Genomic DNA, 14,346 nt, shown 5'->3' with positions numbered 1-14,346 from the left:
CTACAGGAATATCTTTATTAACTTTTCAGGGATCCATACTTATAAAAATGGACTAGGTTTCTTGGCTCTCATATAGCTGAGGACCTCTGGTCATCTTTTCTATCACAATGCTGTTGAACAGCTTTGTTGGGCAAGTACACTACTTTGAATCTCACATGAAAGGACAGATGTAGGCACAAGCAGCTGAAGGGAAAGAAAGGACTGAGGTTAGGACAGGTAACCCAGCTGCAGAGCTGGCCCCTGAGGGGGCTGGCTACATTGAAGGAAGTAGTTACACTTGGCGGAACCTAGACGTTACACTGGTAGTGGGAGTTGCCTAGCTCCCGAAGTCAGAAGAATCTGGGTTGATTCAAATCCAGTGTGGCCAGTCACTAGATGACTTGACTTTAAGAAAGTTATGTAATGTCTCTGAACTTCAGTTTTGTCATCTGTCATTTGCAGATAATCCTATATTCGTAATCTAGATATTGTTTCTTATACTAGCCTTGTTTCCTGCTGTCCCTTTATGTGCACTTCTCTTTGCACTCCTTTTGCAATTACACAGAAGAGCATGGTTCTCTGGCTTGACACAAATTCTCATTGCATCACAAAACATCAGTTCTATTTTTGGTGATGCTAAATTTGCTCACTTGGTTCACGTGGTATCCACCAGATATCTCCGTTATAAAGGTATCCTTTCTCCTTTGTAATTATCTGTGGGTGATACTTTAAGACCATATGAATATCATATTTCCCAATACGCTTTCATCCTAAGGCTTTAGCTTTCATTGATGATCTTTGCCTGAATTAACTATTGCTTTTTTTTTTTTTGAGGCTTACAAAATGATGATTAAAAAAAATTCTACCATTCCTTTTATATTTATATAAAAAGATCATTTTTAAAATTTATTTTTTATTTATTATACTTTAAGTGAAAGTTTACAAATCAAGTCAGCCTCTCATACAAAAACTTATACACACCTTGCTATGTACTCCTAGCTGCTCTCCCTCCAATGAGACAGCATATTCCTTCTCTCCACCCTGTATTCCCTGTGTCCATTCAACCAGCTACTGTCCTACTCTGCCTTCTCCTTTCTCCTCCAGACAGGAGCTGCCCACATAGTCTCCTGTGTCTACTTGAGCCAAGAAGCTCACTCCTCACCAGTATCATTTTCTGCCTTATAGTCCAGTCCAATCCCTGTCTGAAGAGTTGGCTTTGGGAATGGTTCCAGTCTTGGGCTAACAGAGGGTCCAGGTCCCTCTAGTGTCAGTCAGACTATTAAGTCTGGTCTTTTTTATGAGAATCTGAGGTCTGTATCCCACTGTTCTCCTACTCCATTTTCCACCCAGACCCATTTGAACAGATGAGAAAATGTAGTTTAAGTGAAGGCATTTTACTTCCTGCTCATCTTGGATCATGTTTGAAAGTACCATCTTGATGGCAGAGGACTGAGTAAAATTATGAAGCTAATTTTATTTTTCTCACTCCCTTATAGTTTAATACCACTGAGAAAATGATTCTCTTATATTAATGGGAATAAGGAAGACCAAAGAAGAATTGATGCATTTGAATTATGGTGTTGGTGAAGAATATTGAATACACCATGGACTGCCAGAAAAACGAACAAGTCCGTCTTGGAAGAAGTATAGCCAGAATGCTCCTTAGAAGCGAGGATGGTGAGACTTCATCCCTAGAGAAGGACATCATGCTTGGTAAAATAGAGGGTCAGTGAAAAAGACGAAGACCCTCAAGGAGATGGATTCACACAATGGTTGCAACGGTGCGTTCAAGTATAACAACAATTGCGAGGATGGTACAGGATAGGGCAGTGTTTCTTTCAGTTGTACATACGGTCACTATGAGTCTGAACAGATTCGATGGCAACTAACAACAACAGTATTCAGGGGAGGAGGATTATTTTTCCCTAGTGTCTATTCCCTGGTGGTGCAGTGGTTAAAGAGCTTGGCTGCTAACCAGAAGACTGGTAGTTTGAATCCTTGGAAACCCTATGGGACAGTTCTGTTCTGTCCTGTAGGGTTGCTATGAGTTGGAATTAACTCAATGGCAACTTTTTTTTTTCCTATTGAAATCAGAATAACTTATGTTGACATGTATAGAATATATAGTTAAACATACCCATCCATTTCTTAAAGCATTGTTTACCAATGTTATAAACTATCTTAAGAACTGAAGGTAAATTTCTGGTTGATGATAAAAATATAAAGGCTTGCACTAATTAAAACAGAATAGGGTTAACCTAGCTTTATTGGACTGGCAACAGAAAGAAACTTTAAGAAAGCACTGTAATGGGAGTCACGGAATGTGGTTTTGGTTGCTGGATGTCTGAGTCCTTACATGTCTGTCGGTGGTATTTTCTGGGTGCACAGACCTTTATGAGGTGTTTATCCTCATTTAACCTCTGTAGTTTGTAGCCTCAATTCTAAAAGTCCAAAAATAATGGGATCTTAACAAGTTATAGATAACATGGCAAAGAATGGGAATTCCAGAACACTTAATTGTGCTCATGGGGAACCTGTACATAGACCAAGAGGTAGTCGTTTGAACAGAACAAGGGGATACTGCGTGGTTTAAAACAAAAAAAGTGTGCATCAAGGTTGCATCCTTTCACCATACTTATTCAATGTATATGGTTAACAAATAATCAAGAAGCTGAACTATATGAAGAAGAAAATGGCATCAGAATTGGTGGGAAACACATTCACATCCTGTGATATGCAGATGACACAACCTTGCCTGCTGAAAGCAAAGAGGACTTGAAGCACTTACTGACGAAGATCAAAGACCACAGCCTTCAGTAGGGAATACATCTCAACATAAAGAAAACAAAAACCCTCACAACTGGACCAATGAGCAACATCATGATAAATGGAGAAAGACTGAAGTTGTCAAGAATTTCACTTTACTTGGATCCACAATCAAAATCCATGGAAGCAGCAGTCAAGAAACCAAATGACGTACTGCATTGGGCATATCCGCTGCAAGACCTCTTTAAAGTGTTAAAAAGCAAAGATGTTACGTTCAGGATTAAAATGTGCCTAACCCAAGCCATGGTGTTTTCAATCACCTTATATACATGCAAAAGTTGGACAATGAATAAGGAAGGCTGAAGAAGACTGATGCTTTTGAATTGTGGTGCTGGCGAAGAATATTGAATATACCACCAACTGCCAGAAAAACAACTCTCTCTTGGAATAAGTACAGCCAGAATTCTCCTTAGAAGCATGGATGGCGAGACTTCATCTCATGTACTTTGGACATGTTATCAGGAGGGACCAGTCCCTGGAGAAGGACATCATGCCTGGTAAAGCAGAGGGTCAGCATAAAAGGGAAGACCCTCGATGAGATGGATTGACAGAGTGGCTGCAACAATGGGTTCAGAAGTAACAATTGTGAGGATGGCACAGTACCGGGCAGTGATTCATTCTGTCGTACATAGGGTCGCTATGAGTCGCAACCGACTTGATGCCACCTAACAACAACATTTTTTAAAGCAACACTTTCCCAAAGTCCTTATTGTATGCATCAGTAGGTCGGAAAATAAATGATTATTCATACCTTACATTTGGAGAAACCTCTGAAACACTTGGTGGTGGATTTAAAATCAGTTTACTCAAGCTCATACATGATCATCCAGCAAACTGGGGCCAGAAAGGCTTTATAGAGGAAGGAACATGAAATCTGGCATTCTTAGAAGGCTATATATGTTATCCGGAGCCCTGATGGTGCGATGGTTAAACTCTCTACTGCTAGCTGAAAGTTTTTCAGTTCAAACTTACCCCTCGACTCTATGGAAAAAAGACCAGGTGATCTGATTCAGTAAAGATTACAGCCCAGAAAATCCCACGGGGCAGTTCTACTCTGTCACATGGGGCTGCTAGAAGTTGAAAGCTGACTCAAGGACACGTAACAACCACAGCATGTGGTGTGTTGTTGTTGTTAGTTACCTTTCAGTTGATACCTACTCATGGCCAACCAGTGTGTACAGGACAGAACTGCTCCATAAGGTTTGCAAGGCTGTGAAGCAGATTGGCAGACCTGTTCCCGGAGGTCCCACTGGGTGGGTTCCAACTGCCAACCTTTTGGCAATCGTTGAGTGTTTAACCATTTGTGCCACTCAGGGACTCGAATATATATACTCATGTATATATAAAAAATAGTATGTATAAATATATATAATAATAAACAAAAACCAAACCCGTTGCTGTTGAGTCAATTCTCACTCATAGGACGCTGCAGGACAGAGCAGAACTGTCCCATTCGGTTTCCAAGGAGCAGCTGGTGGATTCGAACTGCTGACCTTTTGGCTAGCAGCTGAGCTCTTAACCACTGTGCCATCAGGGCTACACATATAAGACTGATTAAATCTTGCTAATTGTTAACCTTAAGAATTGCTGGACATTTTAATAGATTGTTACTGTTTGTAAAACCTATAAATTGTGAACCAATTTGCATATGTCTGAATCTTTTCCAACTCTCTCAGATGCTTTGTGAGAATAAGATTCCTTCCTGTCCCTTCCCTCGCCCCAAGGCACTACAGAGTTTTGCTCACAGCTGGCCTTCAGTCATGGGTGGGGGTGGGTCTGGAATCTGCTAATTGCTAAGTTTCCTCCAATTTTTACTTGATGAAACTTATAATGATTGAATTTTCTTTCAGTCCTGCTACTGTTAACGAAATTAAACAACTAATTAAATGGGAAATTCTTTAATCTATTTTTTTTTTTATGTAGGGAATACACACTAAGAGCTTATAAGAGCTTATAGCAAAAAATAATTTATCCCCTTTTAGGACCTCAGGGCCTGAGGAAATTATCCATATTGTTTCCTTAAACTGCTGCTCAGGATGACAAATTTAACTTCTGAACTTAGATTTGACAGCTGGGTTTTGGTATGTAGCTGTCTCCTTATTCTAATTACTTTCTCCCCTTTATACTTTTAAAATGTTCATGCTCTTTCCTTCTTACCTCTTTCTTTATATTTCCCTTTTTTCTATCTTTCATACACTGACCTGCTCCACAAATACTTACTGAGTGCCTACTGTGTTCCACAGGCGGTGATGTAGGAAGAACAAACAAGACAGAAATCACTGACCTCACGAAGCTTACGTTGCATATGCCCTTTTCTCCTCTCTCCTTTCCCATTTCTTCTGGTCCCCCATTGTAGAGTTGATTTCCCTCTATATTACTGTTTTCATGTTCTAATTCCATCCTGCAGAAACCCTGGTGGCATAGTGGTTAAGAGCCACAGCTGCTAACCAACAGGTCAGCAGTTCGAATCCATCAGGTGCAGAACTTTAATGGACACCCACTATGTGCAAGGTATTGATTCCAAAGGTACTGCCATCCCAAAATTTACTAGCATATAGTTCTCCACACTGAGATTTAAAGTCCCAAGAATGTCTTTTGCTATTAACTTAGCATCTTTTTCCAAGATAAATATAAAGGATATATCTCTCTATCTAATCTATATCTATGTATCTATCTATGTTATCTATCTTTCATTACTGTTTATAACATTAATTACCTAGTTCTAGATATTGGCTTCTTGTTAGATTCCAAGTAATGAATGGGCATTTCAACTTTTGAAAACGCGTTGCCATCCAATTGATTCTGACTCATACCAACCCTACAGGCAGAGTAAGACTGCCTCATAGTTTTTCTAAGGCTGTAAATTTTTTATAGAAGCAGAATGTCACATCTTTCTCCTGTGCAGTGGCTGGTGGTGTTGAACTGCCAACCGTTCAGTTAGCAGCCTAGCGCTGTAATCAGTGCGCCAACTTTTGAAGCCAACTAGTACTCCTGTGAAAAGCTGGTTAAAGTATTAAGAATTATACACTCTTTGGTAGTTTCCAGGCCTTGTTTTTGTGCTGTTGTTAGGTGCCATTGAGGCTGTTCTGACTCATAGCGACCCTGTGCACAACAGAACAAAACACTGCCCAGTCCTGCACCATCCTCAAAATCTTTGCTATGTTTGGGCTCATCGTTGCAGCCTCTCTTCAGTCCATATTGTTGTGGGTTGTCTTCTTTTTCGTTGATCCTCTACTTTACCAAGCATGATGTCCTTCCCCAGGGAATGGTTCCTCCTAATAACATGTCTGAAGTAGGTAAAACAAAGTCTTGCCATCCTCCCTTCCAAGGAGCATTCTGGTTCTACTTCTTCTAAGACAGACTTGTTCCTTCTTCTGGCAGTCCATGGTATATTAAATAATTCTTCGACAATACCCTAATTCAAAGGCATCAGTTCTCCTTTGGTCTTCCCTATTCATAGTCCAGCTTTCATATGGATATGAGGCAATTGAAAGCACCATGGCTTTGGTCAAACACACCTTAGCCCTTAGGGTGGTATCTTTGCTTTTTAACACTTTAAAGACGCCTTTACCTGCAGATTTGCCCAATGCACTGCTGCTTCCATGGGTTGATTGTGGATCCAAGTAAAATGAAATCCTGGACAACTTCAGTCTTTTTTCCATTTATCACGATGTTGCTTATTGGCCCAGTTGTAAAGATTTTTGTTTTCTTTATGTTGAAGTGTAATTCATACTGAAGGCTGTAGTCTGTGATCTTCATCAGTAAGTACTTCAAGTCTCCTTCACTTTCAGTGACCAAAGTTGTGTCATCCGGACAGCGCAGGTTGTTAGCGAGTATTCCACCAATCCTGATGCCACGCTCTTCATATAATCCGGTTTCTCGGATTATCTGCCCAGCACACAGACTGAATCAGTATGGTGAAAGGATAGAACCCTGATACACACCTTGACAGTCTGCTTCCATAAAGCCTTGGAAACCTTATAGGGTGGCTATGAGTCAGAAATGATTCAGTGGCAGCGGGTTTGGTTCCAGACCTTACCTGAAGTTATATTCCTTAGTAGTGTGACATAGAATAATATTACTTCTGCAGTTGAGTTTCAGGTATTTATCATTTTACTCTTCTGGATGTTATTAAAAATTTTAATTACTTTTCTTATTTTTGTCCTTTTTATATAAAGTATCAGTTGTCTTCTGGGACTTGGCTATTTGTCACATCTTGTCAGAGCCCTGAGGAAATGGGAAACTGGAAACAAAATACTGGCGTGTTCCCGAATTCATATTTTTAGGGAGGGCAGTGAGAAGACATCTTAACTTTTGGTGTATGAATATGAATTTTAAAAATCAGTTTTATTTGTTCAGAGACTTAATGGGCGCAAGAAATAGCCTGATCTTTCTCCTCCATGCTATCTGGTTCCCCTTCTATATTTTATTTTTAAGTACCTGCATTAGTTACCTGTGGCTGCTGTAACGAATTACCAGAAACCGGGTTGCTTAAACCAACAGAAATTTATTCTCTTCAAGTTCTGGAGGCTAGAAGTCTAAAACAAGTTTTTGGCAGGGCTGCATGCCCCTTGAAGGCTCCAGGGGAGAATCTGTTCCTTGCTCCTCCCAGCTTCTGCTGGATGCAGCTGTTCCTTGACTTGTGGCCCCATCACTCCAGTCTTTGCATCTGTCTTCACATCACCTTCTCCTCAGTGTTGGTCTCGCTCAAAATCTTATGCCTCTCTTGTGAAAGGACACATGTCATTGCATTTAAGCCTCCCCCCTCAACCCCCAGGCTATTAAGGATAATCTCCTTTACTTAAAGTAAATTGACTGGAGATGGTAATCACATCTACAAAATACCTTTCACAGCTGCCCTTAGATTAGTGTTTGACTGAATAGCTGGGCAGTGGTGGTTCAGTAGAATTCTCACCTTCCATGTGGGAGACCTGTGTTTCATCCTCGGCCAATGCACCTCAGTGCAGCCACCACCCATATGTCAGCAGAGGTCGGTGTGCTGCAACGATGCTGAACAGGTTTAAGCTGAGCTTCCAGACTAAGATGGACAAGGAAGAAAGGCCTGGTGTTCTACTTCCGAAAATCAGCCAGTGAAAAACATATGGAGTACAATGGTCCTATCCACAACCAATGATGGAGGTGCTTTAGAACTGGGCAGCATTTTGTTCCATTGGGCATGGGGTCACCACAAGTTAGGGGCCAACCTGATAGCAGCTAACAACAACAAGTCTAGACAAGTTGACACATAAAACTGATGATTACAGTTCATGCCTTGTAAACTTGGCACCCATATACATCTCCTTAAAACATACTTAATCTCCAAATAAAAACAATGACAAAGTTATACTTCCACCTAACATAATACAACTTGTTGTTGTTAGGTGCCGTCGAGTCGGTTCTGACTCATAGTAACCCTATGAACAACAGAACGAAACACTGCCTGGTCCTGCGCCATCCTTACAATCATTGTTATGCTTGAGCTCATTGTTGGAGCCACTGTGTCAATCCACCTCGTTAAGGGTCTTCCTCTTTTCCGCTGACCCTGTACTCTGCCAAGCATGATGTCCTTCTCCAGGGACTGATCCCTCCTGACAACATGTCCAAAGTATGTAAGACACAGTCTCGCCATCCTTGCCTCTAAGGAGCATTCTGGTTGTACTTCTTCTAAGACAGATTTGTTCGTTCTTTTGGCAGTCCATGGTATATTCAATATTCTTCGCCAACACCACAATTCAAAGGCGTCAACTCTTCTTCGGTCTTCCTTATTCATTGTCCAGCTTTCACATGCATATGATGTGATTGAAAATACTATGCCTTGGGTCAGGCACACCTTAGTCTTCAGGGTGACATCTTTGCTCTTCAACACTTTGAAGAGGTCCTTTGCAGTGGATTTGCCCAATGCAATGCGTCTTTTGATTTCTTGACTGCTGCTTCCATGGCTGTTGATTGTGGAACAAAGTAAAATGAAATCCTTGACAACTTCAATCTTTTCTCCGTTTATCATGATGTTGCTCGTTGGCCCAGCTGTGAGGATTTTTGTTTTCTTTATGTTGACGTGTAATCCATACTGAAGGCTGCGGTCTTTGATCTTCATTAGTAAGTGCTTTAAGTCCTCTTCACTTTCAGCAAGCAAGGTTGTGTCATCTGCATAACACAGGTTGTTAATGAGTCTTCCTCCAATCTTGATGCCCCGTTCTTCTTCATATAGTCCAGCTTCTCGTATTATTTGTTCAGCATACAGATTAAATAGGTATGGTGAAAGAATACAACCCTGACGCACACCTTTCCTGACTTTAAACCAATCAGTATCCCCTTGTTCTGTCCAAACAACTGCCTCTTCATCTTTGCAAAGGTTCCTCATGAGCACAATTAAGTGTTCTGGAATTCCCATTCTTTGCAGTGTTATCCATAGTTTGTTATGATCCACACAGTCAAATGCCTTTGCATAATGAATAAAACACAGGTAAACATCCTTCTGGTGGTATTCTCTGCTTTCAGCCAGGATCCATCTGACATCAGCAATGATATCCCTAGTTCCACGTCCTCTTCTGAAACCAGCCTGAATTTCTGGCAGTTCCCTGTTGATATACTGCTGTAGCCGTTTTTGAATGATCTTCAGCAGAATTTTGCTTGCGTGTGGTATTAATGATATTGTTCTATAATTTCCACATTTGGTTGGATCACGTTTCTTGGGAATAGGCATAAATATGGATTTCTTCCAATCAGTTGGCCAGGAAGCTGTCTTCCATATTTCTTGGCATAGACGAGTGAGCACCTCCAGCGCTTTGCTGGATGTTTGTTGAAACATCTCAATTGATATTCCATCTATTCCTGGAGCCTTGTTTTTCACCAATGCCTTCAGAGCAGCTTGGATTTCTTCCTTCAGTACCATTGGTTCCTGATCATATGCCACCTCTTGAAATGGCTGAATATCGACAAATTCTTTTTGGTGTAATGACTCTGTGTATTCCTTCCATCTTCTTTTGGTGCTTCCTGCATCATTTAATATTTTCCCCATGGAATCCTTCACTATTGCAACTCGAGGCTTGAATTTTTTCTTCGGTTCTTTCAGCTTGAGAAACACCGAGCATGCTCTTCCCTTTTGGTTTTCCATCCCCAGCTCTTTGCACATGTCATTATAATACTTTGTCTTCTCGAGAGGCCCTTTGAAATCTTCTGTTCAGTTCTTTTACTTCGTGAATTCTTCCTTTTGCTTTAGCTGCTCGACGTTCAAGAGCAAGTTTCAGAGTCTCCTCTGACATCCACCTTGGTCTTTTTTTTCTTTCCTGTCTTTTCAGTGACCTCTTGCTTTCTTCATGGATGATGTCCTTGATGTCATTCCACAACTTGTCTGATCTTTGGTCACTAGTGTTCAGTGCATCAAATCTATTCTTGAGATGGTCTCTAAATTCAGGTGGGATATACTCAAGGTCATATTTTGGCTCTCGTGGACTTGCTCTGATTTTCTTCAGTTTCAGCTTGACCTTGCATAGGAGCAATTGATAGTCCGTTCCACAGTCGGCCCCTGGCCTTGTTCTGACTGATGATTATTGAGCTTTTCCACAGTTTCTTTCCACAGATATAGTCGATTTGGTTTCTGTGTGTTCCATCTGGCGAGGTCCATGTGTATAGTCGCCGTTTATGTTGGTGAAAGAAGGTATTTGCAATGAAGAAGTCGTTGGTCTTGCAAAATTCTATCATTTGATCTCCGGCATTGTTTCTATCACCAACGCCATATTTTCCAACTACCTATCCTTCTTCTTTGTTTCCAACGTTTGCATTCCAGTAATTATCAGTGCATCTTGATTGCATGTTCAATCAATATCAGACTGCAGAAGTTGGTAAAATTCTTCATCTTTGACCTTAGTTGTTGGTATGTAAATTTGAACAATAGTCATATTAACTGGTTTTCCTTGTAGGCGTATGGATATTATCCTATCACTGACAGCATTGTACTTCAGGATAGTTCTTGAAATGTTCTTTTTGACGATGAGTGCAACACCATTACTCTTCGAGTTGTCATTCCCAGCATAGTAGACTACATGATTGTCCGATTCAAAATGGCCAATACCAGTCCATATCACCTCACTAATGCCTAGAATATCGATGTTTATGTGTTCCATTTCATTTTTGACGATTTCCAATTTTCCTAGATTCATACTTCGTACATTCCAGGTTCTGATTATTAATGGAAGTTTGCAGCTATTTCTCCTCATTTTGAGTCACGCCACATCAGCAAATGAACGTCCCGAAAGCTTTACTCCAACCATGTCATTAAGGTCGACTCTACTTTGAGGAGGGAGCTCTTCCCCAGTCATCTTTTGAGTGCCTTCCAACCTGGGGGGCTCATCTTCCAGCACTATATCAGACAATGTTCTGCTGCTCTTCATAAGGTTTTCACTGGCTAATGCTTTTCAGAAGTAGACTGCCGGGTCCTTCTTCCTAGTCTGTCTTAGTCTGGAAGCTCAGCTGAAACCTGTCCTCCATGGGTGACCCTGCTGGTATTTGAATACCGGTGGCATAGCTTCCAGCATCACAGCAACACATAAGCCCCCACAGTACGACAAACTGACAGACACGTTGGGGATAATACAACTATCCTGTGTAAAACCAAAAACCTGCTAACCCTTTTCTAAAAGAGGGTGCAAAGTCCTTGGGTGGTGTTCACTTTTCTTCCTAAGGGATCTCCTGTATTCAAGACGTACTCTTCCTTACTTCCATTGTGTAGTAACAGTCAGAATCGACTCAGTGACAGCGGGTTTGGTGTTTGTTTGGTAATCAGGAGCATTTATTGTGAAGTCAGTTCCTTGATGGGAAGCAATGCAGTGTGGAAAACCATAATGGTAACTGCATTTAGGGCCCATGTGGGTAATCCAGGATAAGCCACCCCTCTCAAGATCTTTAAATTAATTACATCTCTTGACAGAAAATGTAACATTCACATATTCCAGGGATTTGACACAGATATCTTTTGGTGGGCCATTTTTTGTCCTACCACGGTATGTGGTTGCTTTTGAGAGCCAGTAGAAAAGAGTGTGGAGTCTTAACTCAACTACTTATTTGCTGTGTAAACTTGGACAAGTTACTTAACTTCTTAGTGGTTTTTTCCCCTTCTGTAAACAATAGCAAATTTATCGTATGATTATTTTAAGAATTAAACGAGTTAATAAATGCAAAGTGGTTAGAATAGTGACTGGCACATAGTAGGCATGCAATAAATGTTAATAGTACAGGTAACCTGAAAGCGTTTGTGTAAGTCAAGCAGCTGTGGAGACCTGCACTTGGTGGTGGGCACAGTTGATGGGCTTTGTTTGTATTCATGAAAACGTGTGAGTTATTTGCTTACATGTTATGCAACAAAACATTGGTAAGATACACAGGAAAACGTAGTTTTGTGTTTGGGTGGGAGAACCGGTGGAAGAGAGAATTCTCAATGTACATTTTTTTTATATTGTTTTAATTTTGGAATGTTTAATAGTTTAGGGAAAAAAAAAAAAAACAAAGGAAGCTCAAGAGATGATATTTCACGAAGAGAGGATCATCTATACTTGTCTTAAACACATAGCTAATAAAATTCCCCAAAGAAAAAATTTAGTGTTTTTTTTTTTTTTTTTTGGTCTGTCTCCGAGACTCATGAATCCCTGTTGTTTGTTTTGGTATATGATGTTTTTTGTCCTTTGACTCAAATCCAATTTTTATATGCAATATTATTTTTTAGCAATCTTCTGTTCACATTTCAATGGGTTTTTTTTTTTTTAGCTAAGTAGATCTATTTTACTAAGACTTGATAGTTAACGTAGATCATTTGGTGATAAAAATAAGTCCACCTGAGAAAAAATGTTCTTAACTTGAAATACAGTTGTTTAATGTACTACTTATTAAACTGACACAGAGAATTGTAAAGTATAATAACTTGAAACACATCCTTCTACACACTTCATAAGCTACCACCATGCAATTTTTATTTTTTCCATTGGTTGTGCTTTTTTTAAATCCTGTATTAACTATAAATTACCACTTTTGTTGCAGTTCTCTGATTTTATATTGCACAGTATTTCTAGATAATTGACCTCAGTAATGACTAAACAGTCCGCATAGAGAAATCTGCTCAGGTATTGCTAACATCTGCCTTAAATATTGTTATCACTTTGCTTCTGTGTAGAGCTTTACATTTTTAAAAACATTTTTACACGTTATTTTATCTGACCTTTACAGTAGCCCTGGGAAGTAGGTGGGTCAGGTATAGGTAATTACACTTATCTTCATGTGTTATTACTATTTTCCTGCGAGGCTCTTTAGTTTAAGCAAGAAGCAGGAACCATGTTTTTTGTCCTCCTTAGATTTGCAGGATCTAGCACATGTTGGTGCTCAGAAATGGTTGTTTAATGTATAAAAAAAAAAATTTTTTTTTTTTTTTTTAAAAACCTCTAAATCACATTTACTGATTTTCCTACGCTTATGTGGCAAGTAAATGGAGCAGAATCCTGCCCTCAGGCTTCTAATCCAATGTTCCCCTCAGAAGAACTGATTGATTCCTCTTCTCTGCTTTAAATATGAGATAGGTTTAGGGTTATTCTAATTCTTTGAGCCAAACAGAATAATTCAATCCCCAGATCAAGTAGGATTTAGCACTTTTGCTCATCAAAATAATCAAAGCAAAATTCTCAAACCCTGAGAGCCTCAGAAGCCCATCCTTAGAAATTCACCGTTTGCTTATTCTGTTTCCCCTAAGTGTTAAGTGACAGGCTTCATTCCTATCCCTCCCTCAGTGGATGGTGATGTCCTAGTTAGCATTAGATGACCCTCATTGTTCTTCTCAACTGATGACCCTCATTGTTCTTCTCAACTGATGACCCTCATTGTTCTTCTCAATTGATGACCCTCATTGTTCTTCTCAATTGATGACCCTCATTGTTCTTCTCAATTGGGAAGCTTTTCTTACCTCAGTTTTCTCTCCTTGGTGTGACCACAATGAATCTGAAAAGGAAATTAATATTTATTTTCACCACCTATTTTTTTTTTAACTCAGTGTACTGAAAATTGGAAAATTCAGCATGTCCAAAATTGAACTTACCATCTTTGTTCTTCTTGGGCAGTTATGTCACACGCACAGGTACCCAAGCTTGAAGACTAGGACTCGTTCTTCCCCCTTTTACCACCCCCTACCACATTCAGTCAATTAATGAACCCTGATGCTTATGAGTCTTAAATACTTCTCAGATGCATCCCCACTGCCCTATACAAACATTATTTTCTCCCTAAAATGACTTGTCCCAATTAAAGTCCAATAGATGTTTAAAAAATGCACAGTAAACTTAATCCCCCTGAAATATAAGGCATTCTGTCATCTGGCCCCTTGGCTAATTCACCAGCACCGGCATCATTTCTGCCCCTTATGTAAGTGCCAACAACACCAAACTGCTCCATTCTCTTCTTGCCTCCATGTCTTCTCATGCTGTGGTCCCTGTCTGGAAATTCCAGAACCTTCCACTCGCTTGGTTACTTCTTTCTGTAAGACTCAGCACAGATGTCACTTCCAGA

This window comes from Loxodonta africana, chromosome 1 (genome assembly GCF_030014295.1).
Source record: "Loxodonta africana isolate mLoxAfr1 chromosome 1, mLoxAfr1.hap2, whole genome shotgun sequence".
Lineage (NCBI taxonomy): Eukaryota > Metazoa > Chordata > Mammalia > Proboscidea > Elephantidae > Loxodonta > Loxodonta africana.
This window is presented reverse-complemented; position numbering follows the sequence as displayed.